Source organism: Delphinapterus leucas, chromosome 21 (genome assembly GCF_059928025.1).
Source record: "Delphinapterus leucas isolate spDelLeu-1000000601 "Yukka" chromosome 21, BTC_Dleu_Yukka2, whole genome shotgun sequence".
In the NCBI taxonomy this organism is placed as follows: Eukaryota; Metazoa; Chordata; class Mammalia; order Artiodactyla; family Monodontidae; genus Delphinapterus; species Delphinapterus leucas.
The window spans coordinates 11,899,681-11,923,822 of NC_143149.1; the positions used below are offsets into that span (position 1 = coordinate 11,899,681).

Consider the following 24,142-nt stretch of genomic DNA (forward strand, 5'->3'; position numbering starts at 1 on the left):
CGCGGGGACCCGCCTCGGAAGCGCGGCGGCGGCTGTTGTCCGGGAGACCTGGCCGAGCGGCGGCGCCCGCGGCGCGGGGGGCGTGGGGCGTCACCGGCCCGGGTGGCCGGGAGGGGTCCCGGGAAGGAGGCGCGGGACCGTCTGCCCGAGCCGGGGCTGCGTCAGCCGGCCAGGCGCCCTGGAGGGGGCCGGTTGCAGCCGCCCCTTCCAAGGCCAGAGTTGGCCACCCGCTCTGCGACGGCCCCGGGACCTTTAGACACTCTGGGCGCAGAGGGAAGGGTGGAATTGACGTCCTGGGCGGTCACAGTGTCCAGTTCACGGACCCAGAGGGGCCCCCTGAGCCCTGCTCCGAGCTCGCCTCCGCCTGAAGTTGGCCAGCAAGAGGCTGGAGGGTCCATTCGGCCTGGGAGGCGGGGCCCGGCCCTGGGCCTCCCGGAGGAGGAGGCCTAAGTGCCAGGCGGGGCCAGCCAGCCGTCCAGGCCACCTGTGGCATCTCTCTGGCCGTCCTTGGCTCCCAGCCTTGCCTGCACGTTCTTGACGGGGTGCGCCATGGTCGGGCCAGAGGCCCTGGGCCTGAGGGGGCCCTGGGCACCCTTCCCTGCTGAGCCCTGGTGGTGGGTGTAACTGACTTTGCCCCCCAGAGTTTAGAGACGCTTGTTTGGGGGTTTACTGCTTAGTGTTTATCTTCACCTGAAAACTTGAACTGACTCTCAGATCTTGAAAAGGCAGATGCTGTGTTGAAGTAAGAAGTGGTGAAATGAACATTGGAACCGAACCTTGGTTATTGAGGAACACTGACTTGAGCTTAGCGTGGTTTCTTGTAGTTTTCAACACACTTTTTATTCCTGCTCAGAAGTGAAGAGGAGAAACATAACAATATCATCATCTAAGAAGTTCAGGGACTGAAGTTTAGCTGAATGTTCACAAATGTTGTTTCTCTTTTCCATTTTTCTCTTTACCCTGAAAAGGAAAATTTCTTATAGTTAGAATTATTGGAAGAATAAGAGGAGATATTCCTAATTGTAAATTTGTAAACTATTAAGGAGGTATTCCTATTTATAAATTTAAATAATATACCATTAGGGATAATTCCAAATTTTGGATGTTTATCATTTCTGAAATTTCTTTCCACCTTTTTATGGAATGTGGCCTTAGGGGTTTATAACCTTTTTAGGTGCTTCTCCTATTAAACATTCCCCCTTTTCTCAATTTGAAGCTGAAATAGTTTCATACTTTATGTTCTCAGTTACTTTTATCTCAAGAATATTGTTTTTGAATGCTACTAAAGAGCAGTTATAAGAAAGTCACAAGTGACATTATAAATTTATGGAACAATCCTTGTTAAATTATCCATGAAGGTATCGGTTTAGGTTTCCCTCTTGAAATGAGAAAAGGCACCTGTGCTGAGGTCCTGTCTTGCTCTAGCCTGGCTGCGTGTTGCTGACCCGATGAAAGTTATGACAAGCATCACGCCTTCACAGTCTCTCCAGATGTATTAGTTGTTGTCATAAACTTCACGCTCCAAGCCAGTTATTGCACTTTGAAACTACTTAACAGATAGTAAATTTCAATGATGATGGTGTGCACCCAACAGTGGCTTTTAAGGCACCTGTATAAATATTTGACTTTTACAGTTGTATGGTAATTCTTTCTGCTTTCTGATACTTGGAGTTTCAGGTTATTGAAACTGCAATACATTCTTGAAATATTTAGGCATTTTAGATTCTCTTTTACTTCAGTTTACATGTTTTGTTAATATCATCTCATTTGTGTTTACTAGCAAGGATTACAAGACTGTGTAATGCCTGGGTAAAGCAAATAGAAAGTGAAATAAAATTATATGGCTTGGCTTATCTTTACCACTACTTCTTAAGAAAGTTAAGCATGTCTTTTATTTAAAATTGTTAATGGATTAACAATTATCATGAACTCTGTTTTTAAGAAACTGGGTAACCAGTTCATTTGATGGGGACAAACAGTCTTGACTAATGTGATTTGTTATTATTCCAGTTTGCCTTGAAGCTGTTGGATCTTTTAAGTATTTATAAATTTGACTGGTTATACATACTTCTGGATCTCAGTATTAGAGCTTTAAAGGACATTCTGTGAGATGAGTCAACATTGACATAGTTTAAATTTGGTTGTGTTTTATTTTAGGGCAGTGAAGTGTCTATAAGTCTTGCTAACTAGTGTAAGAGATGGTGGAAGAGGATATTTGGAGGAACTATTACCTCTAGGCAATTTTGTTACACACTTACCAAACATATGGGCAGAGAGGTGTTGCACAGGCCAATTGGAATGTGCCCCTTCTTTTACAGGATCAAATTACAAATCCTGAAAAAAAAGTGACTTGATAAACTGTGGGTCTGCAGTACTTTTGAACTTTTAAATCCATTTCATTAAGATGGGCATGATGATTTACCCAGTCATATTTATGTTAAGAAAGATAATTTTGTGTTTTTCATGGTCTATCAGAATTTGTGAGGTATTTCTGATTGTATAGGTAATTATGCAGATGTCATGGGGGAAGGCTGGGAGATTTCACAAGAACATAATTTTATTCAATAAGTAGTGATTTTAGAATATTGAAGTATTATTTTAAAATGCTTTTAAGCTTTTGGAGGTCCATTACATGATACAGACTCTGCTGCAATGTGATCAAAGCTTTCCTTGCTCCACCTTTATTAGCTGAGAAAGCTTAGATGAGTGTCTGAACCCCTCTAAAGCTCCATTTTCAACTCTAAAGTGAAGATCATACCACCAACCCCATGGAGATGTTTGGGGGCCCCTAACTAGGGCCTCACCAAAGAGTAGTAGCTGTAGTGTTGTCATTCCAATTTAGGAACTGACGGATAGTTCCGGTTACCCCTGAAAATAGTAGAGGTTCTGCACACATTTTCTCAGTGTTTTCTGTGTGACAGCCACCCTGCTAAGCTCTTTAACTGTGATCTCATTTTATTCTCCCAGAAGTCCTATGAGGTAGGTGCTGTTATTATCTTCCAGTTACAGATGGGGAAATGGAGTCGCAGGGAGACTGCCATTATAGTTAAACGTGGAGCCAGGATTCGAAGCCAGATAGTCTGACTCTGGAGCCTGTGTCCTTTGTCATTCCTCTAGTCTTCCGGGACATCTGGGCATGCTCAGGGGTGTCTCGATGGAGGAGAACCTCTCTGCCCAGGGTTGACTTTTCAGGCTGATTGACCAGTATTTTTTAAAAAATTTTTTACTTTTACGCAATTTTTTTTCATTTTATACAATTTTCAAAGGTTACTTTCCATTTACAGTTATTACAAAATATTGGCTCTAGTCCCCATGTTGTACAATACATCTTTTTTTGTTTGTTTTTTTTTTTTGCGGTACGTGGGCCTCTCACTGTTGTGGCCTCTCCCGTTGAGGAGCACAGGCTCCGGACGCGCAGGCTCAGCGGCCATGGCTCACGGGCCCAGCCGCTCCGCGGCATGTGGGATCTTCCCGGACCAGGGCACGAACCCGCATCCCCTGCATTGGCAGGTGGACTCTCAACCACTGCGCCACCAGGGAAGCCCTGTACAATACATCTTTGAGCCTGTCTTACACCCAGTAGTGTGTACCTCCCACTCCCCACCCCTGTGTTACCCCTGCTGCCCGCCACTGGTAACCGCTAGTTTGTTCTCGGTATCTGCAAGTCTGCTTCTTTTATGTTATATTCACTAGTTTGTTGTATTTTTTAAATTCCACATAAAAGTGATATCATACAATATTTGTCTTTCTCTGTCTGACTTATTTCACCTAGCATAATGCCCTCCAAGTCCATCCATGTTGCCACAAATGGCAAAATTTTTGTTCTTTTTTTATTGCTGAGTAGTATTCCATTGTATATCACATACTGTATGCCACAGCTTCTTTATCTATTCATCTGTTGATGGATACTTAGGTGGTTTCCATTTGACCAGTCTTTCTTGGTCTTCAGAGGTTCCTGTCAACTAGGTAGGATGCTCTGATCCCTGAGCTGGCCACGTAGGATGAATGGCTTGGGAGTGTGGGTTGGGGACCCATTGAGCTGACCCCATTGAACCACAGTACTAGTCCACATAGAACTTGGAAGTTCAGTGCACTCTTGAGCACATTAGAAGTTCAGTTTGGGGCTCTGTATCAACCTGCATAGATTACAGTCTTACTGTAACAGTCTTGACTTTGCCCTTCCTCTCCCCCCCACCCCCGCTCAATGCTGGGGAAAGCTCCTGTCTGTGACTCCTTGGCAACCCTCCCCACCCCAGGTAGGCCAACTGTTATTTTGCAGTTCTGCTCCCTCACTCACCTCTTATTTTGCTCACCATGGGCACCCTTTGACTGCACCAAATGGTGTTTACGGTGGGCCATAGATCATGGCCAAATGGCCTGGTGCTTTAAAAAAAAAAACTGTATTCAATGTGGGAGAAAAAGGTGGGATGATGGATTTATTTGCCTCTTGGAGGAGTAGGTGGCTAAGGTGGGCAGGGCTCAGAGACAGGATGAGTGGTTTTACAGACTCCCAGTGGAATTCTGTTTGCTTTCCGTCCTCAGATTGGACGTTACCCAGGGATACAGTAACTTTGTCTAGCTGAACTTAAAAGAGGTACCACCACACAAAGTGACTTTACATTAAAAGGGGCTGATAGACCATAATCTCTGGTTTATGGCTTGGATCAGATGTTGAGCAACCTGTCCTTTCTAACTGAAGGGAAGAAATCCTGGGGGCTGGGGCTGGGGGACAGTGAGGAGGAAGACATGTCGGCTGGGTGTCACCAGGGTCTGAGTTAACTTTGGCTCTCCACACCCAGTTTGTGGCACCTGGTTAGGCTGTATGCAACTCTCTGCTGTCTTTCTTTCAAAGTCAAAGCAAGTAATTTTGCTAAACCTACTTACTGCTGGAGTGTGAATTCTTCAAAAGACCTAATTGCTTATTCCTGCTCTCTGTATCCTTTGTATCTGGTAGATGTTAAATGAATGTTGGTTAGGTCAGTTGATACAGAAAGTTTGTGAAGTTAATGAAAGAATACTACTAGTTGAGCTACTCTTGTTTCCAATTTCTTGTTGTTGGGTTTTCATAACTATAGCCATAACTACCAACAACCGGAGACAATTGATTTTCCAGTTAGATTAAAAATAATGAGAGAATTAAGCTGCCACATTTTGACTAACAGTATAAATATGTGAATTACTTATAAGAGTGGAAAACGCAAAATCAGCCCCAATAGTCTTAATCACAACCGCCCTTGTCATAGATTGCTGGGAGTCGTCCCTCTCCAGGCTCTGTCCAAGTCTGGGTGCCAAGTGGTTACTATGATTTCAGTGATTATGGTATTTGAAGTGTGGAGAGGTTCTTAAAAGAAGGTTTTTTTTAAAAAATCACTATGGGAAGGCGTAATTTAAACTAAACTATGCTGTCTTCCAAAAATTCCCGACAGAATATTTCTTGTTTTCAACAGTTTGCTGTGATGTTAGCTGGAGTGAGCAGTGGTTGCCTAGTCCATGACTGAGGTTTCTTCTCTGACTTTACTAGTCCATAGTTTGCACCTTAATTTTGTTGGAACTCTCAGGACAATAATTGCATTGTCAAGAAAGACTATTATTTATAAATAAGTAATTTTTTCTTTAGTAGCAAATCACTAAGTTGTGAGCTACATAATCAGCCACTGTGACATGTGGCCTTCAAGCAAGCCAGGATTTCAGTTTCCTGTGGGCAAGCCCTGGTGGGCCGGCAAAAGTGTAGAAGCCGCCCTGCAGCCTGACCAGGCCCTGTGCTGCCTGCCTCTGGGGCCTGGAGATGCTGCCTTGTGGATGGCACTTGCTCAGCTTTTCGGAGTGGTCGTCTGTAGGAGAATGATGCCACCACTCTAGGGGAGTGTGACCAGCCTCATTTTGCCAATGGGAGTTACCGAAACGTAGGAAACAGTGTTAGCCCTAATGAAGTGTAACTCCCTTGCGATAGGGCCCTAGTCTTGTGTATGCTCCGGTCCTATGAACTTGACTGAAATTGGTTGAACTGATTTCTTGTTAGAATTTTGGACTAATTTATCTTTTTATTTTTTTTTTGCGGTACACGGGCCTCTCACCGCTGTGGCCTCTCCTGTTGCGGAGCACAGGCTCCGGATGCCCAGGCTTAGCGGCCATGGCTCACGGGCCCAGCCGCTCCGCGGCATGTGGGATCTTCCCAGACCGGGGCGCGAACCCGTGTCCCCTGCATCGGCAGGCGGACTCTCAACCACTGTGCCACCAGGGAAGCCCTGGACTAATTTCTTTTTTTTTTTTTTAATACATTTATTTATTTTTTGTTTATTTATTTTAGGCTGCGTTGGGTCTTTGTTGCTGGGCGCGGGCTTTCTCTAGTTGCAGGGAGCGGGGGCTACTCTTCGTTGCGGTGTGCGGGCTTCTCATGGTGGTGGCTTCTCTTGTTGCAGAGCACGGGCTCTAGGCGTGCGGGCTTCAGTAGTTGTGGCACACGGGCTCAGTAGTTGTGGCTCACGGGCTTAGTTGCTCCGTGGCATGTGGGATCTTCCCGGACCAGGGCTCGAACCAATGCCAATCCCCTGCATTGGCAGGCGGATTCTTAACCACTGCGCCACCAGGGAAGCCCTCTTCATCCATTTCTGAAGCTCCTGTTACTGGAAAAATCACCACAGAAGTATAAAGAGTAGGAAAGGGATTTTTAAAGGCACGTGTATAAGCTGTGGGTTAAAAATGATTTCCCAGATATATAGCTTCAGAATGTTTTCAGTGGCTTTTTTCCCCATCACATAAAATTAGCCATTTTAAAGTGTACAATACAGATTTTTTTTAAGTATCTTCACAGTGTTGTGCAACCATGATCATTATGTAATTCCTGAACATTTTTATTACCCCCAAAAGAAACCCTGTACCCATTAAGAGCTCACTCCCCATCCTTCCCCTACCCCTGCTGCCTTTGGCAACCCCTAATCTACTTTCTGTCTGTTTTTGTCTCTATGTTTCTGCCTATACTGGACACTTCATATAAATGGAATAATACAGTATGTTTCCTTTTGTGTCTGGCTTAATGACATTTAGCATAATGTTTCCAGGGTTCATTCATGCTGTAGCATGTACCAGTATTTCATTCCTTTTTATGACTTGAATAATAAGTTGTATGGCTATACCACACTTTGCATATCCATTCATCGGCTGTTGGACATTTGTGTTTATTCTACTTTTTGGCTATTATGAATAATACTGCCATGAACATTTATGTATAATTTTTATATGAATATGTGTCTTCAGTTCTCTTGGATAAAATACCTAGAAGTGGAGTTGCTGGGTCATATGTTAATTCTATGTTTAACTTTTTGAGGAACTGCAAACTCTTCCACAGCGGCTGCACCATTTACATCCCCACCAGCAGTGTATGAGTGTATGAGTGTGTGTGTGTGAGTGTGTGAGTTTATGAGTGTGTGAATGTATGACTGTATGAGTGTATGAGTGTTCCAGCTTCTCCACACCCTCACCAACACTTGCTCTTTTCTTTTCTTTTCTTTTTTTAGCATTTCTGGTGGGATGAGCTAGTATCTTACTGTGGTTTTGATTTGCATTTCCTGCAGTGTTTTGATAGCCTCAATATGACCCAAGTTTTCCTCCTTTATTCTAGCCTTTTAGCCTTTGCCACTCTACCCACCTTTTTTGTGTCTCCTAATAGGCAAAGGAAGAAGAGTTAGGGTGAATTAAAAGTAGAATCTACTGGCAAAGTCCATATTAATTTGTGTCTTCATTTCAAATATAATATATTTTAAGTGGCATAGATGTGAATCACATAGATAATGAATCATAATATGTGCGTGTATGTATACAGCCAGCTTATTCAAGATCATTTGCTGTTTAAAAGCTTTAAACTAGTAATATATAGTAAGAATTAAAATCATTTTTATTATTATTGTTGTTGTTGTTGTTGTTGTTTGTGGTACGCAGGCCTCTCACTGCTGTGGCCTCTCCCGTTGCGGAGCACAGGCTCCGGACGTGCAGGCTTAGCGGCCATGGCTCACGGGCCCAGCCGCTCCACGGCGTGTGGGATCCTCCTGGACCAGGGCACGAACCCGTGTCCCCTGCATCGGCAGGCGGACTCTCCACCACTGTGCCACGAGGGAAGCCCCATTATTATTATTTTTAAAGCAGTTGGAGGAAACCTAACAAACATAGCCTCAGCCAGGTGGTCAAGGTAAATGTCAACAGTGATAAGTCGTGTTGATGTACCATTGATACGATGTGATGACCACTTTTTCTTTGCGATCTTTCTCCCAAAAAGCTATCAAAACCCCCGTCTAATCGTGAGAAAAACACCCACTAAATCTCAGTAGAGGGCATTTCACAAACTGACTAGTATTCCTTAAAACTGACGTGGCCATCAAAACCAAGGAATATCTGAGAAACTGTCACAGCCAGGAGGAGCCTAAGGAGACAATAGGGTGTCCTGATGGGATCCTGGGACAGAAAAAGGACATTACGTAAAAGATAAGGAAATCTGCATCTTAGTTAATAACAATGTATCAATGTTGCTTCATTAATTTTAATAAATGTACCACTGCAATAGGGGAAACGGAAGGTGGGATGTATGGAAACTGTATTAACTGCTTGCTTTCTGTAAATCTAAAACTGTTCTAAAAAAATTAGTTTACTTTAAAAAAAATTACAGAAAAACACACAAAACAGTTGGAAGTGTTTTTCTTTAGTCAAAGTGGCTGTACTATATAATTATGGTTTTTTTGTATACTTGAAAAGCAGGGGTGGGCTAACTATGGCCCAAGGGCCAAATCCCAGCCTGCAGCCTTCTTTTTGTGTAGCCCTCCAGCTAAGAATGGGTCTTACATCATTAAAGGGTTGTAAAACAAACAAATAAAAACAAAGAAGAATATGTGTCCAAGATTGTATGTGACCCATAAAGCCTTAAATATTTACTCTCTGGCCCTTTCCAGAACCTCTGATGTAAAGTGAGATGATCAAGTCTTTGAAATATTTTATTCAAACATTTAAAAGAAATATTACTCTTATATGATAAAATGGCATGTTGATCAGTGATCATTGATCATAGCTTTCACAAATATCTTGGACTCTAGGCACTGTTGTATAAAAATAAATCAGACATGGATGCCGAATTGGAGGAGTTGCTTTGCTTCTCTTATTACTTTTCTTCTAATGACATGCAGCATGCTACTTAAAGTTTTCCAAACCCATTCTTCTCTGATGTAACTGGAATTATACATAGGGACAGGAGAGAAACAGGCAAAAAACCCCACAAACTTTTGGAAGTACTGTAGTTGTTTGTTTACAGTTTACTCTTGGCAGTATAAATATAACAGTGATCTGTTTTGATCGTTGGAAACACTGACTTTCTTGGGATAGTATTTACTTGGGATAGTATAGGTACTTTCTTGATAGTATTTATAAAATCATACAGTTGGTGATGATTATCAAATAGAAAATAATTCCATGTACTACCTTTACAAAGCTGGTGCCTGTCACAGTTACAGGTGTCCCAAAGATGCCATGAGGGGCTAAAACTGTTTCACACTGCAAATAGTTTTTCCTATACTATTAACCCTGATGTCAGTCAAGAAATCATGGTTCTGAGAAGACAGCAGTGAGTAGCGTTGAGAACGGAGCCCACTGGGAAGTAGACCATGAGCAGAGTAACCGAGCTAAGCTCTGGGAGCTGTTGCTTTACTCCTGTAACATGGGAGGAGCTACAGTGGTCCCAGTAGAGAATTTGCACAGAGGTGTACATTTAACCTGCTTTGATCTCACTGGGGGTGGAGGCAGGAGATTTAGTTTTGAAGAAATGTGGACATTATTTTGACTTAATAGTGACTTTTAGCTAAATAAGCCTCCCTAGTATTATATTTCTGGAAAAATTAGTGTGTTGGGATTTAGCAGGTGGAGAGTGGCACTGGTTCCTCTCTGCTCGTGCTGTTTTCTCTCGGGCTCAAACTTGAGTAGTGACAGTTCACGTTGTAGGAAAGGTTGACCTAAAGAGATTTGTGCTATAATTCCTGATGAAGATTCTGACTTAGTGAGCGACCGTGGAATTACTTTACTGATACTGCTCCGTTTTATGCAGGAGGGTAATTTTATTAAGTGGAGCTGATATTCAGTAAAGTTTAAAGCATGGTAGAAAATGTTTACTCTCAAAACTTTGAAGAGCACACAGTTTCATTTAGTACCAAACTCTACTTTGCAGTTTTCTTAGTGTTTTGGTTTTAAATAGAGATAAATTCAAATGCGAGTCTTTTTTTTCTTTGAAATTATGACAATGAAGGAATGTGTGGAATCCGTATTGTACGTGGTATCCCTGGGTTGTCAGTTTTGCCAGCTTCTAGGTCCAGGTTTGCTAATTTTTGGCTGGTCAGTAATACTCTCTACACTTTATTCTTTCCCTTTTTGCTGATTTTCAGGGTGTTTGAACTTGTTAGAAACAGATCATTAACTTACTCCCCTCATTGCCTCCCCTCCCCCTTTTCTGCTAAGTGACACAGCTAGTGACAGCTCTCAGAGGACAGTATGACTCTAAACCGGTATTTAACTTGGCTGAATGTTTAACATAACATTAATGCCCTGTTTTGCTATTGCAGCTCCAAAGGCTACAAAGCTAACTTGATTGTCTAATACCCCTTCAGTCCTTTTCCCCTCTAAAGGTATGCCTTTAGATTTTATGTGGATACATTCTTGAGAGATTTCCTGATGTCTCATATGTAAGGAGCGTCCGTGTGTCTGCATCAGTTATGTTCTCATAAATTGATTTCAAGTCAGTTGGGGGTGGAGACCTGCTTTGCGTGTGTACCGTTCCTTTGTGCCCCCTGCTTAGCCTGCCTTTCCCCCCGGGACACTTAGGAACAGTGCAGAGCCCATACTTATGGAAATGAAATGCAAGTTTTTGAAGGACCCTTGCCTTCTTCCAGCAGCTTCCACAATCTGTCCCCAGCCTACTTTTACTGACTTGGCCTCCTAGCCATCCACTCACTCATTCATTCATTCAGCCATTCATCAAACATTTATTGAAAACTCTATGTGCCAAGTACATGTATCTTAGGGACATAGCAATGAAATAAAATCTGCAAGGTCTCTACTTTGATGGATTTTATATTCTAGTTTGGGGGAGACAGATTATAGAGGCAGTACTGAATGTGTCTTGACGAAAATAACCAAGGTGCAGAGAAAATGCTGTCAGTGGGAGCTACTTTGAGTGGAGTGGTCAGGCCTTTCTGAGGAGCTGACAATTTAGCTGAGCCATGAGGATAAGAAAGCACCATCCACGTGAAGATCTGGGGGAAGAGTCCAGGAAGAGGAACAGGTTAGGTTCCTAGCCCTGCTCTGTCTAGTATTCAATATGATAGCTGCTAGGAGTATGTGGCTATTTAAATTAATCAAAATTAAATAAAGTTAAACATTTAGTTCCTCAGTCTCACTAGCCACATGTTAAGTGCTCAATAGCTACATGTGCAGATATAGAGCATTTCTGTCGATACAGGAAGTTCTGTCGGGCTGCACTGTCCCAAAGTGCTAGGTAGGTTGGTATGTTCAAGGAACTGAAAGGGAGCTGGTGTGGCTGCAGTGCAGAGATGGGGGTTGGGGAGTGGGAGGGCTTATGACAGGAGGCAGAGAGGTCAAAAAGGCGTCTGATCATGTATGCCTTGTAGACCATCAGCATTTTAAGGGCATCCGGGAGCCGTTGGAGAGTTCTCAGTTGAATGGAGGAATGATGGGGCGTGTGTGTGTGCGTATGTGTAAATACGTTCTTTCCCATTTTTTAAAAAAGAGATCATTGCTCTGCGGAGAAGGAATCATAGCAGCTATTGCAGTGATATAATCTAAATGAGAAGCAATCAGATCTTGAACTGGAATGATGGCTTTGGCAATGGATTGGGGATATGTTTTTTAGGTGAAAGTGAAAGAACTTACTCATGCTTTAGATATGTGAGGCATAGGGAAAAGAGAGGGATGAAGGATTTACTGATTTACGGATGGGAAAAAGACCAAGGAAGGAATATGGTTGGTTGGTATCCAGTTACATCAGCGATCCAGAGTTCTGTTGCAGATTTATAGGTCTGAGATGCCTGTTAAGACATGTACGTGGAGATATCTGATAGGCAGCTGGATATAGAGTCTGGAGTTTGGGAGACAGCTAGATTTGGGTATACATAGATAGTATTTTTAAATTGTGGGATGGGATGAGACTCTTGGGAGAGAAGGAAAAGAAGAGGTCCCCGGACTGAGCCCTGAACCATGCCAGTATTTTGGGGGGAGTGAAACCTTGTTCCAGCTAAGATGGTGTATTTGTTCTCACTGGAACATACCTTATACTTTCCACCACTGTGCTAAAGATGATGGTAATGATGATATATGCACCATTTGTTGAGCCTTCATATATGTCATTTCAGGCTCCATGATGGCAGGTCCTGTGTCTGTCTTGTTCACTGTTGTATTTCAGTGTTTAGTTCTGTGCAAGCTCTTAATAAATACTTAATGAGTAAATGAAACCTTTGACAGGAGCCATTAGCACCCCCATTTTAGGAAACTGAGCTTAATAGGTAAGGTGGCTTGTCTCAGGGCACAAAGCTGTTAAGCAGAGGTGGCAGGCCTCACCTATGTCTGTCTGACTTCAAAGCTGTGCTTTTCGCTGTGTGTGACCTCCAGGTACTACCCAGTAGAGCCCTTGGCCTTGGGTTTGGGGTTGGAGGTCACAGCTACCCTTGAGGACTTAATTTCAACACTTGAAGCTTTCCTCGACAGCTCAGCCCCAGATCAGCTCTTCCAGATTCTTTAATAGAACTCTCTCTTTTCCATTGATTTAAATCCTAATGGGCAATCTGTTGTCTGAGATGGCCTTGGTTTCACAAGTGTGTAAATTACAGACCTTGATTGGAATTCATTTTTACCTTGACTCTTGTAGTTGAGCTTAAGTCCTGAGGGGAAAAAATCATCTTCTGTACATTGCCTTGTTAGAGTTTGCTTTACACTACTTAGATTTGTATTCAGGCTCTGGCCTTGGTAAAAGGGAAGTGATAGAAACTTAGTGAGAGTGTGGTATATTTTTGTTTGATTTATTTACGCTGTGAAACTTACCTGGGAGAATATAAGCACTTCACTGAAATGGTGGTCATAAAGGAATCTTTAAACCTGTACATTCCTTATCCGTGTCACAAATGTGATATCTGAACAATATACTGTGTAACTGCTGCTATTTGGGAATCTGGTATTCTTACATTTCTACTTTTGACTTCGTTTGAGATCCAAGTTTGTGAATTTTAATTAAATGCTTAGATTATGCATGTGAAAAATCTTTTGTTCCTGTGTTGCTACGAGCAACAGTTGTTAAAGTTAATCTTCCTTTTTAAAGGAATTGTGGGCAAATAAATACATGAATTTGAACAGGTTAAAAAAGGTCATCATTTAATGTTGTGAATGTTCTGCCTATAAAATAGTTACTATGACCATAATGATCATGGTGAAGGGAAGAATGCGGTAGAAGTGAATAATCATCCGACACTTTGACAAAACATTCCTAAAATACTATTCAAATGAGGAAAGACTACAGGCTGCAGCCGAGTAGCCAAGCGTTGAGTCGTCCGACTGCATTTACTATTGTGGCCGAAAAGAAGCCGTGTGTAGTGGTTTGCATAGAAAACCCATGATTCATCTGAAATTTCCCAACTTTATTTTTTTTAAAAGCTCTGTCTCTCATCCTCCCCTCACCACACTTTATCTCCTTCCTAAAGACTTCTTTTGTCCTGATGGTATTTGTTTCATTGCTCTCCACCCTACTTCAGCCTAAATTTTCCTGACTCCTGGTGGCTGCTTGCTATTTGACTCTGTTGTGTGATTTTCCGATTATACTCCTTTGTGCTGGTTAAACGAGCAGTGTTTACCTAAATTAGCAGCGGTAGTGAAGGCGCAGGTTGGCCCATCTGAAGGGAAGTCTAGAGCTGGCCCGGCAGTGGAGGCTGCTGGATGGACTTCCCTGAGTTCACTCTCCGGAAGGGCGCTAGGAATCGGGCTGGACTGCGGAAGTCAGCTCCCCAGTTAGAGGCAGGAGGGCCGGGAACGGGCCGGTTTAGGGATTTATAGTGATAATGTAATTGATTCTCCATTGGAGAATGCAGGACTCAGTGAAGAGACGCCCTTTGTCCTCATCCTGCATTCTTGCCTCTTCCCCAGCTCACTCCTGAGAACAAACCCTGAAGCACTAGCCCTTTACACAGTTTGCAGGCACAAGACATAACTTTCTTCTTTAAGATTTCAGAAGAAACTGCGGAGCCTCTGCACCTTCAGGAGGGGATCAGGCACCTCCTCCCAGGCATCTCTATGTTGCCATCTGTGCCCTTTTTTTTTTTTGATGTGGACCATTTTTAAAGCCTTTATTGAATTTGTTACAATATTGCTTCTGTTTTGTGTTTTGTTTTTTTGGCCGCAAGGCATGTGGGATCTTAGCTCCCCAACCAGGGATCGAACCCACACCCACTGCATTGTAAGGTGAAGTCTTAACCACTGGACCGCCAGGTAAGTCCCCCGTGCACCTTTGCATGTTAAGAAACAGTGATTTCTTTTTTTGAAACAAAAGTCTTATTTTAATTTTGAAAATTTAAATTGGATTTTTATATTTTTAATATGTCAGTTTTAAAAGCACAGATATAATGTTAGGATGTTAATTCTAAAATATATTCTGGGATAAGAGTGAGAACTTAAATGAGCATGTAATATTTGAGATGGGTATTCACTTAACTCATTAAGGAAGGTTTTTATATGTAAATCATGGAAAACCATGCCTCTTGTATACGAGGCTCATTTCTTTTCCACTATTGTCAATTCTTGTTCAGAGCTCCATATTTAACCCAGAAATTCATATATTCATTCAGAGTGATAATTATATAGTTCTTAAGCAGTCCATTCAAGGAACTTGCATTTGTTTGTTGAAGCGTTTTAAAGAAAGTCACAACGGAAATAGAAGTCGCCTAAACCTCTGGTTTCATCACGATATCTGAAGTAATGTCCTAGTAATGGAGGTAAAGTTACCTTTGCAAGTATAGAAAGGACACTTTTAATACTTTCAAATTAAATCCTTCTAAGTTAGTTAATAATTTGGGGATTTAAAAAAACCCAGGAAAGCTGGCTTTCCTTTTCTGGTCTTGAAGAGTCCCATTTGTTGAAAAACTAGTTATTTTAGAATTTTCAAGGTCACAGGGTCAGCTGCCTGAAGGGTTGTGTGTATGTACGTATATATATAAATTTTATTGAAAAACACCTTTATTCATGTTAAATAATCATGACGCATAGAATGAAATACTATGAATTGATAAAGAAATATGAGTACTGAGACACAAAGATCTCTACTATGATTCCATTTGAGTTAAAACACACACACCCTCAGGCTTCCCTGGTGGCGCAGTGGTTAAGAATCCACCTGCCAATGCAGGGGACAGGGGTTCCATCCCTGGTCCGGGAAGATCCCACATGCCACAGAGCAACTCAGCCCATGAGCCACAGCTACTGAGCCCATGCACCACAGCTACTGAGCCTGTGCTCTAGAGCCCGAGAGCCGCAACTACTGAGCCCAAGTGCCATATCTACTGGAGCCCACGTGCCAAGAGCCCATGCTCTGCAATAAGAGAAGCCACCACAATGAGATGCCCGCGCACCACAACGAAGAGTAGCCCCTGCTTGCCACAACTAGAGAAAGCCCGCATGCAGCAATGAAGACCCAGCACAACCAATAAATAAATAAAAACACACACCCCCATAAACTCCTACATTCTAACGTTTGTCAAAGTAGGATGGTTTTGAACAAGGAAACTAAGTTGCTGCAGTTGTCAGAGCTCCTGTAGTCATCCCACATGTATTATCTCAGTTAATTCTTACTACAGCACCTCGAGGTAGACATGTCCATGTTCTTTAGTGTTGGCCTCCTAACTTCATTTGCTTGTTTATTCATTTGTACGAAATATTCTACTACCTGCCCCATCTTTGCAGTTTTTCGTGGGCTCTGCAGCTCTATTACTGTGGTCCTCAGTCTTTAGGGGTAAAATGAAACCACCTTTCCCCATCCTGCTGAAAGGTAGAAGATGCCTCATTATTTTAGCAAGAAAAGAATCAATCAGCAATGTTTTTCCTTTAAATGATTAATTTTTTTCTATTATTTTTGAATAGGTAATACATGTACATGTTACCAAATTCAAGAGCAAGAAGATACTCAGTGAAAAGTAAATCTCCCTCCCACCCCTATTGACTCCCCATTCCTCTCCTCAAAGGGAGATATCTATCACCAGTTTCTTGTATATTCTTTTAGAGCTGTTCTGTGCATCTACAGACCTACACACGCATACGCATACTTCTACATATACTTTAGCTTTTAATTTTTTTTTTTGTTTTTTTTTTGCGGTACGTGGACCTCTCACTGTTGTGGCCTCTCCCATTGCAGAGCACAGGCTCCGGACGCGCAGGCTCAGCGGCCATGGCTCACCGGCCCAGCCGCTCCGTGGCATGTGGGATCTTCCCAGACCAGGGGACGAACCCGCGTCCCCTGCATTGGCAGGCGGACTCTCAACCACTGTGCCACCAGGGAAGCCCAGCTTTTAATTTTTTGACACAATTATAATACTGTTTTGCACCTTGATTTCTCTCCTTGTAGTATGTCTTGGAGATTGTTCTATTCCGTTGCATATAACCTGCCTCTTAACATACTGTTTTGTGAGTATACTGCACATTTTGGAACCATTTCCTCATTGATGAACATTTAAGTTCCTCCCAGTTTTTATTCTTCTGTTACAAATGACTTTCACTGATACTAACATGTATAAGTCTCTTTAATGCAAGTGAATTCAAGATATATGCATTTACAATTTTGATTGGTTGCTTCAGCTTGCTCTCCATGGGGGGTGTACCTGTTTCTACTTCCCACAGCCTATGAATTAGTGCCTGTTTCCCACACCTTTGCCAAGCATTATGTTTCAAAGCATTTGGTATTTTTCACTGATAAGAGAAATGCAAATTTAAAAATAGCATTTTTAAATTTGGAACACTTTTTCACTTTTTTATTTTATTTTTAAAATTTTATTTTATTATTATTATTAGCCGTGCCATGCAGCTTGTGGGGTCTTAGTTCCCGAACCAGGGATCAAACCTGGGCCCACAGCAGTGAAAGCTATGAGTCCTAACCACTGGCCCGCCAGGGAATTCCTGTTTGTTTGTTTGTTTATTTATGGCCACACCGCATAGCTTGCAGGATCTCAGTTCCCTTACCAGGGATTGAACCCAGGCCATGGCAGTGAAAGCCCGGAATCCTAACCACTAGGCCACCAGGGAACTTCACTTTTTAAAAAGTCACCTATTTTTCCTTTTTTGTGGACTAAGTCTTCCTATTCTTTACTTTTTGTTGTTGAATAGTTGCCATTTTTATTACTTATTTATCAACATTATATATTAAGCAGATTACAAAATCAGTGGGGAAGAATGGATTATTCAAGAGATATTGGATATTCAAGATGTTGCTGGTACAACAGGTCATCTATATTAAAAAATAAATTCAGGTCCCTATGTTTTCCCATACACAAAAATTTGTAGATTGATCAATGTGGAAAATCAACATGGAAAAACAGATTTTTAGCTATTAGAAAATTATAAGTAGGTGGGCATCTGTATGACATAGTAGTCAGGACTAAGAAGTCCAAGCTGTTTAGGAAAAGACTGATACATTTGACTACAGAAAAACTCTGACGTAACATACGGCATAAGTGAAATCAAGAGACAAAAAAAGGGGGCTTCCCTGGTGGCACAGTGGTTGAGAGTCTGCCTGCCGATGCAGGGGACACGGGTTCGTGCCCCGGTCCGGGAAGATCCCACGTGCCGTGGAGCGGCTGGGCCCGTGAGCCATGGCCGCTGAGCCTGCGCGTCCAGAGCCTGTGCTCCACAACTGGAGAGGCCACAACAGTGAGAGGCTCGCATACTGCAAAAAAAAAAAAAAGACAAAAAAAGGGAGACAATGTTGCACATAACTAATTAAAAATTAGTATCCTGAATGAATAAAGGTCTGTAATTCAGTAAGTAAAAGAGAATACACAAGAAAAGGGACCAAAAATTACAGCCAGTTCTAAGAAGAAGAAAACAGAATGGTTAATGAATGTGTGGCAGAATCTCACTTTCACTAGTAATAAGGGAAATGCAGAGGAAAAAAGAAAACTCCAGTGAAATACCAACTCATTGTCATCAGATTTACTAAAATTAATAAGCCTGATAACACTCAGATGTGGAGAGGATGTGGGGAAATAGCTTTCATCACTGCTGATATAAGTGTGAATTGATAATACTACTAAGATAGCAACTGGCAATGTATGTCAGTTTAAACATTTGCATTCCTATAAGCCCAGGATGCTACTTAGTATATCCGAGAGAAACTCTTGCACTATGTACAAGCAAGTTCATTGTAGCATAATTTATAAAAGCAGAAAATCGTTAGCAATCCAGATGTCCATCGATAGGGGACTGTATTAAACAACTTTCATGATTTAGTCATACAATGGAATGCTATACAGCAGTTAAAATAAATGAACTAGAATCTTCCTACATATATCAGCATAGATAAGTCTTGATGATAGGGTTTAGAGAAACAAGGCAAGTTTCAGAAGTATGTGTATGGTATAGCATTCATGTTAAATTTTTTAAAAACGTGCAAAACTAGAGGGTATAGCATTCTGGGATACATATGTATGTGGTCAAGATTTAAAAACAGGAATGGTCGGGACTTCCCTGGGGGTCTAGTGGTTAAGCATCCGCCTTCCAATGCAGGGGACTTGGATTTGGTCCCTGGTGGGGGAACTAAGATCACACGGGACAACTAAACCCGCTCACTGCAACTACTGAGCCCGCGCGCTCTGGAGCCCACACGCCACAACTAGAGAGAAGCCTGCGGAGCTGCAAAGAAGAGGCTGTGCACTGCACCGAAGATCCCTCGTGCCACAACTAAGAGGGATTTATTTGGCTGTGCCGACACAGCCATGTAAATAAATAAATAGAATTAAAAAATGAAATGAAATGAAAACAGGAATGGTCTACCCTGACATCAGGATAGTAATTGCCTCTAGGGAAGGAAAGGTGTAAGGGGGTCTGTCCTGAAAGGTGTCTATAATTCTTTATCTTTTTAAGTCTGAAGGCAAGAATGGTAAAATATCATTCCCTAAATCTTGGTATTGTAGACATGGATGTTCATTTGTGCTTGTTGTTGTTATATATTAAATACACATATTGAATTTTATCATATACCTTTTTACTATGTAGAGATAATTTGTACTTTAAGCTATTAATATAATGAATTTTATTAATAGATTTTCCTAATTTTGAATTTTGGTATAAAGCCCACTTGGTCATTTAAAAAAATGTATTGCTGTATTCTCTTTGCTAGTATTAGGATTTTTACATTAATATTCATGAGAGTAGTCTAATTTTCTAATTTTTTTCTTCTCCTCTTTTCATGCTCCCTTGATCAGATTTTGTTCTAATGTTATGCTGACTTCCTGAAAAGAATTTGGAAGCTTTCACCATTTTCTATGGAACAGTTCAACTATCATTGAAATTGTGTGTTCCTTGCAGTTTGGTAGCGTTCACATTCATGACTTATTTGATATCGTACTTTTTCTGGAGGATTAGTTCTTGGATAACTGTTTTGGTATCTGTGTGACTGATTAGATTTTCCCCTGTCTTCAGGGATCAGTTTGGTATTTATATTTTCCTGGAAAATCATCAGTGTTTTCCAATTTATTGGACAAGATAATCCCTTAACATTCTTCTCCTTTCTACTGTATCTCTGGTTGTTTTCCTGTTCTCATTTATTACCTAGTGTATTTGTACTTTTTCATTTTTTTTCTTTTCAGTTTAGGTTACCTAATTGCTCAGCTTTTTGTGTATTTCTTTTTAAAGTAACCAACCTGAGTTTATTGTTATTAGTTATTTTTCCAATTCAGTACTTTCTGCTTTTTATCTTTATTCCTTCCTTCCTTCTGCTTTTTCATTTTTTGTAACTTCTTGAGCTTGTTTAATTTATTTTCATTATTACTTATTTAGTAGTATTAGCAGTTAAAGCTATGGATGTTCTTTTTCTCTGATGGGGTTCAGGCACACACCTGAACCTATCATATTCTTCCATGACCGTCAGCTCTTCATCAAAGTTAGTATAAAAATAACGGGTCTAACTGTTTCTTTGGATCTTCATTTCCTTATGAAGGCTCCCATGCCACATAAAACTTATTAAATAAATTTGTGTGCTCTTCTCCTGTTAATCTGTCTCTGTCAGTTTAATTTTTAGACCCTACCAGGGACCCTAAGTGAGTTGAGGAAAACTTTATCCTCCCCTACAGATTACAGATCCCTGCTGTAGTTGTATTCGAGCTTCTGAAATGTTATGATTTCATGGTTATTTTGCACTTAATCATTAGTATTCAGTTTGAATTCCTCTTTACGTCAGAATTTAGAATCTATGGTAGCTCAAACCTCTCCACAAAAGCTTAAAAATTACTAGACGCACTAAATTTTTCTGATGCAGCGTGTGGCCAAAGAAATCATCCCAAGTGTGAGAAATGTCCCCAGTGCTACAGCCCCGCCAAGGTGAGCCTGACTGTCCTCAGAGTAGCTGAGAAGCCACCATCTTGGCTTTTGTTCAGATGGCTTTTGTCCACTGCAGACCAGAACTGGGTGAGAATCAGTTATTGTTCTGGATGGCTTGAGAGATGATTCCCGTGCTGCTCTTCCAGGGTGATGTGTGCAGTAGCGAAGACTTGATCCTGGGAGCTTGCTCCTACGTCTAATGCTCTGGAATCCTATTATGGCAGAGGAGGGCATCAGATGCAGTGACCTTGATGCCCTTCCCAACCCCACAGGCATCCTGGGGCTCCTCTAAGTATCCAGTACCTGCCTCAAAATATGACTTGGTGGGTGATATGTGGTGTTCTTTCTACCCACTCTTGTCATTTTCAAGGCAGATAAACCTAGACATTTCTTAGGAATAGCAGAGAAACTGTTGTAGATGAAATGGAAGCAGTTTCTTTAGAACTTTGTAGGCTTTCCATATTACTGTATTTTCAGGTCAAAGGATAGTTTACCTTTTACATCAAACCTGGTTGCGTGAATGCGAAAAATAACTGTGGTTTGGAAAGTCTTCCATGGTTTATGTATGCACACACTAGTTTACTTTTATTTATGTGTGAGAATGGGAAAAGAATTGTCAGAAGGAAGCAGAAGGCTGTACCAAAATTCTCTACTATGTTCTACACTGTAAGATTTGTTGCATTTTGAATTAGGTGCAGGGTTGAGTGTGTGCCTGTTTTCAGTATTTCAGGTCTTTATTGCTCTACACTTAGTGGCTTAAATGGGTGCTGACTTGACTAACACAAGGCGTTGTGTGACTCCCATGCTTACTTCACCTTGGACTTCCTTTGTAGTATGATACCATATTTTTCTAGCCAGAGCGGTTTTTCGAATGTCTGTGTTATGTTTCAGGCTCTCCACTCTCTCCACTTGGAATTCTTGTATCCCTCTTCCTTATAAGCCACGTCCTGTGGATTTGTTAAGAGATAGTTTCAGTTTTCAGTCTCCTGAAATACATCTTTTAATTCTTCGTTCTGTCTCGTCTGTCTCGGATACTTAGTATATGCCAGTTGTGGAAATTCTGCCCCTTCTGTTGAAGACTGGTGCAGGAGTGGACATGTGGCCTGTTCTGGCCTGTGAGAGGTGAGGGGAAGTCCGCCTGAGGCTAGGAGACAGCTGGAGAAGGGGACAGTTTTTCCTGTTCTCGATGTTGTTTTGCCTGGATGTGTTGCCTGGAGCTGTGGTCCCCGTCTTGCTGCCAGCCTAAGAATGAAGCCAGCACAGAGGATGGCGGAGTAGAGATGGACCGAGACGAGGTCCTTAGTGACATTGTTGAGCCACTGAAACCATCAACCCTAGAGGCCCCCAGCCATCCTTGTGTGAGGCGGGATGATTGCTTTTCTTATTGTTTAACCAGCTTCAGACCAAAAGCTTTCATTTGCAGCAGAAGCCTCACCCCTGCCCCTCTGTGTAGTGTTGTGGTTCTGGAATGTAGGCTTTGGAATCTGATGGAATCAGAATGCTGGTTCTTCTGTTTACTTGGTAGCTTTATGATCTCGTGCAATGGTGATATTAACGATGACTTAGAGAGGGCTTAACTTTGTTTTGGTGCCAACATAATTATATGAGTTAATCCTTTTCTATTACCATTTCATAGATGAAGAAAACTGAGGTTGAGAGTAATTGAGCTTGTGAGTGAGCAGGGCCTGAAACAAAACAGATCTATCTATTTGACCCAGTTTCTCAGAGCCTCATTGTTTAATGTGAAAAATGGCGATATTATGTATAATGCCAAGCTCACAGGATTGTTGGGAGAAGTAAATGAGATAATTTACAGCACTGTAGTACAGGGCCTGTTACATAGACATCATTCAATAAGTAGCTGTTATTATTATTACTGCTGTTGCTGTTACCACATTCCTTGTTGTGTGCCCGTCGCTTAGTTGGTGGGCATGTTTTGGGCTCTTGATAAGTATTTGCTGACTCATGAATGATTCAATGATAAATGTCACCAATTCTGTCAATTATAGCGTTCAGGCATATCGTGCCTCATCATGCGTGCCATTTGACTGCTTCCCTGAGATCTCTGGCCTTTCCTGTGATGTTAATTCCATGTTCCTTGAGAGTAGGGAGCAAATACCACTTGGTTCAGTGCCACCACTGAAGTTTTTAAAAGATCTAATACTTGGCATACTGAGAAGTGTTTTTCAAGAAGTTTCTGTTTGGAACAGTTGGCCACTTTCATTCATTATCACCATTTTCACAGGAATTGGAAGTTTTGTAAACTATCGCACTGTTACCAGTTTTGGGGGCCAGATTAATAGAAAGAAGAGAATTTACTTATGGATCACTCCTTAAGTTCCTATTTTCCTTGTATAACACTTCATGTCAGAGAAACTAAACACATTCTTTATAAACATTTCCTTTATTCATCAGATTTTCACTGAGGCATGAAAAGAATTACAGTGTTTCCGTCTCATGAGTTTGTCAGTAACTTCTTTTGCTTCTTGAGAGACACCTGAATCAGAATTCTAGTCTGAATTTCTGACTTCTGACTTATTCTTGTCTTATTCACTACCCCAAACTTTCTCTCAGAAATTATACACATGGGACTTCCCTGGTGGCGCAGCGGTTAAGAATCCGCCTGCCAATGCAGAGGACATGGGTTCGATCCCTGGTCTGGGAAGATCCCACATGCCATGGGGCAGCTAAGCCCGTGCACCACAACTACTGAGCCTGCACTCTAGAGTCCGTGAGCCACAACTACTGAGCCCATGCACCTCAAGTATTGAAGCCCACACGCCTAGAGCCTGTGCTCTGCAACAAGAGAAGCCCCCGCTCGTCACAACTAGAGAAAGCCTACGCGCAGCAACGAAGACCCAGTGCAGCCAAAAAAAAAAAACACCAGAAATTATACATACGTGTTTTTTCTAAGACAACACGCGGGAACAGTGGCCATTCCATTCTGTCTGCCCTCTGCATAAGAAGATCATGGTACAGGTGCGTGAGACCTTGCAGGGCTAGATTAAGATAAATGTGGCTGGAACAGCCCAGTAAACTCAGTTTCTTTATTTTAATCCATTGCTTTATTGTTGTAGCAGTCTATTTTTTCCCCCTAAATTACAGTTCTATACCGTATAACTCTGCTATATTTGTATTACCTGTAGAAAGGGAAGGCATTTTGTGTGTAGGCTTAATAAATTCACAAATGCTTTTCAGGCCTGGTTTTGTTTTATTCTGTTTTTAGGTACCTTATGAGGAATATATATGCATTTTTATGAGGAATTAGCTCTGATTTGCTAATGATGATGTGCGGTTGTAATATATGACTGTCTTTTATTTTCTAACTATGCTGAAGACCTACGGCAACACTGGTGGTGTTCAAGGAGATCATGGGTCCTTTTGGTCTTAGGGTTCATGACTGAAAATGACTTGTGAGCCCTTGAAATACCTTAATATTTCTCTTCTTTCTTTTAACTGCCCACCTTCTTGAAGTAGTTCTTCCACACTCAACATTCAACCAATATTTATTGGGCATATGCTCAGTAAGTGATGTGAA

At 41.7% G+C, this 24,142-nt stretch overlaps 1 protein-coding gene and 1 long non-coding RNA gene across 3 annotated transcripts in view; both read left to right on the forward strand.

Moving 5' to 3' along the window:
- WWC2 (WW and C2 domain containing 2) overlaps nucleotides 1–24,142 on the forward strand; it is a 164,209-nt gene that overhangs the window by 579 nt on the left and 139,488 nt on the right. The window lies entirely within an intron of this gene.
- The window catches only part of LOC149744425 (uncharacterized), a 53,585-nt gene continuing 29,443 nt past the window's right edge, over nucleotides 1–24,142 (forward strand). For both annotated transcript variants that reach the window (XR_016391109.1, XR_016391110.1), the window contains exon 1: nucleotides 1–23,583. This is a non-coding gene — a long non-coding RNA (uncharacterized LOC149744425). The remainder of the gene's footprint in view (nucleotides 23,584–24,142) is intronic.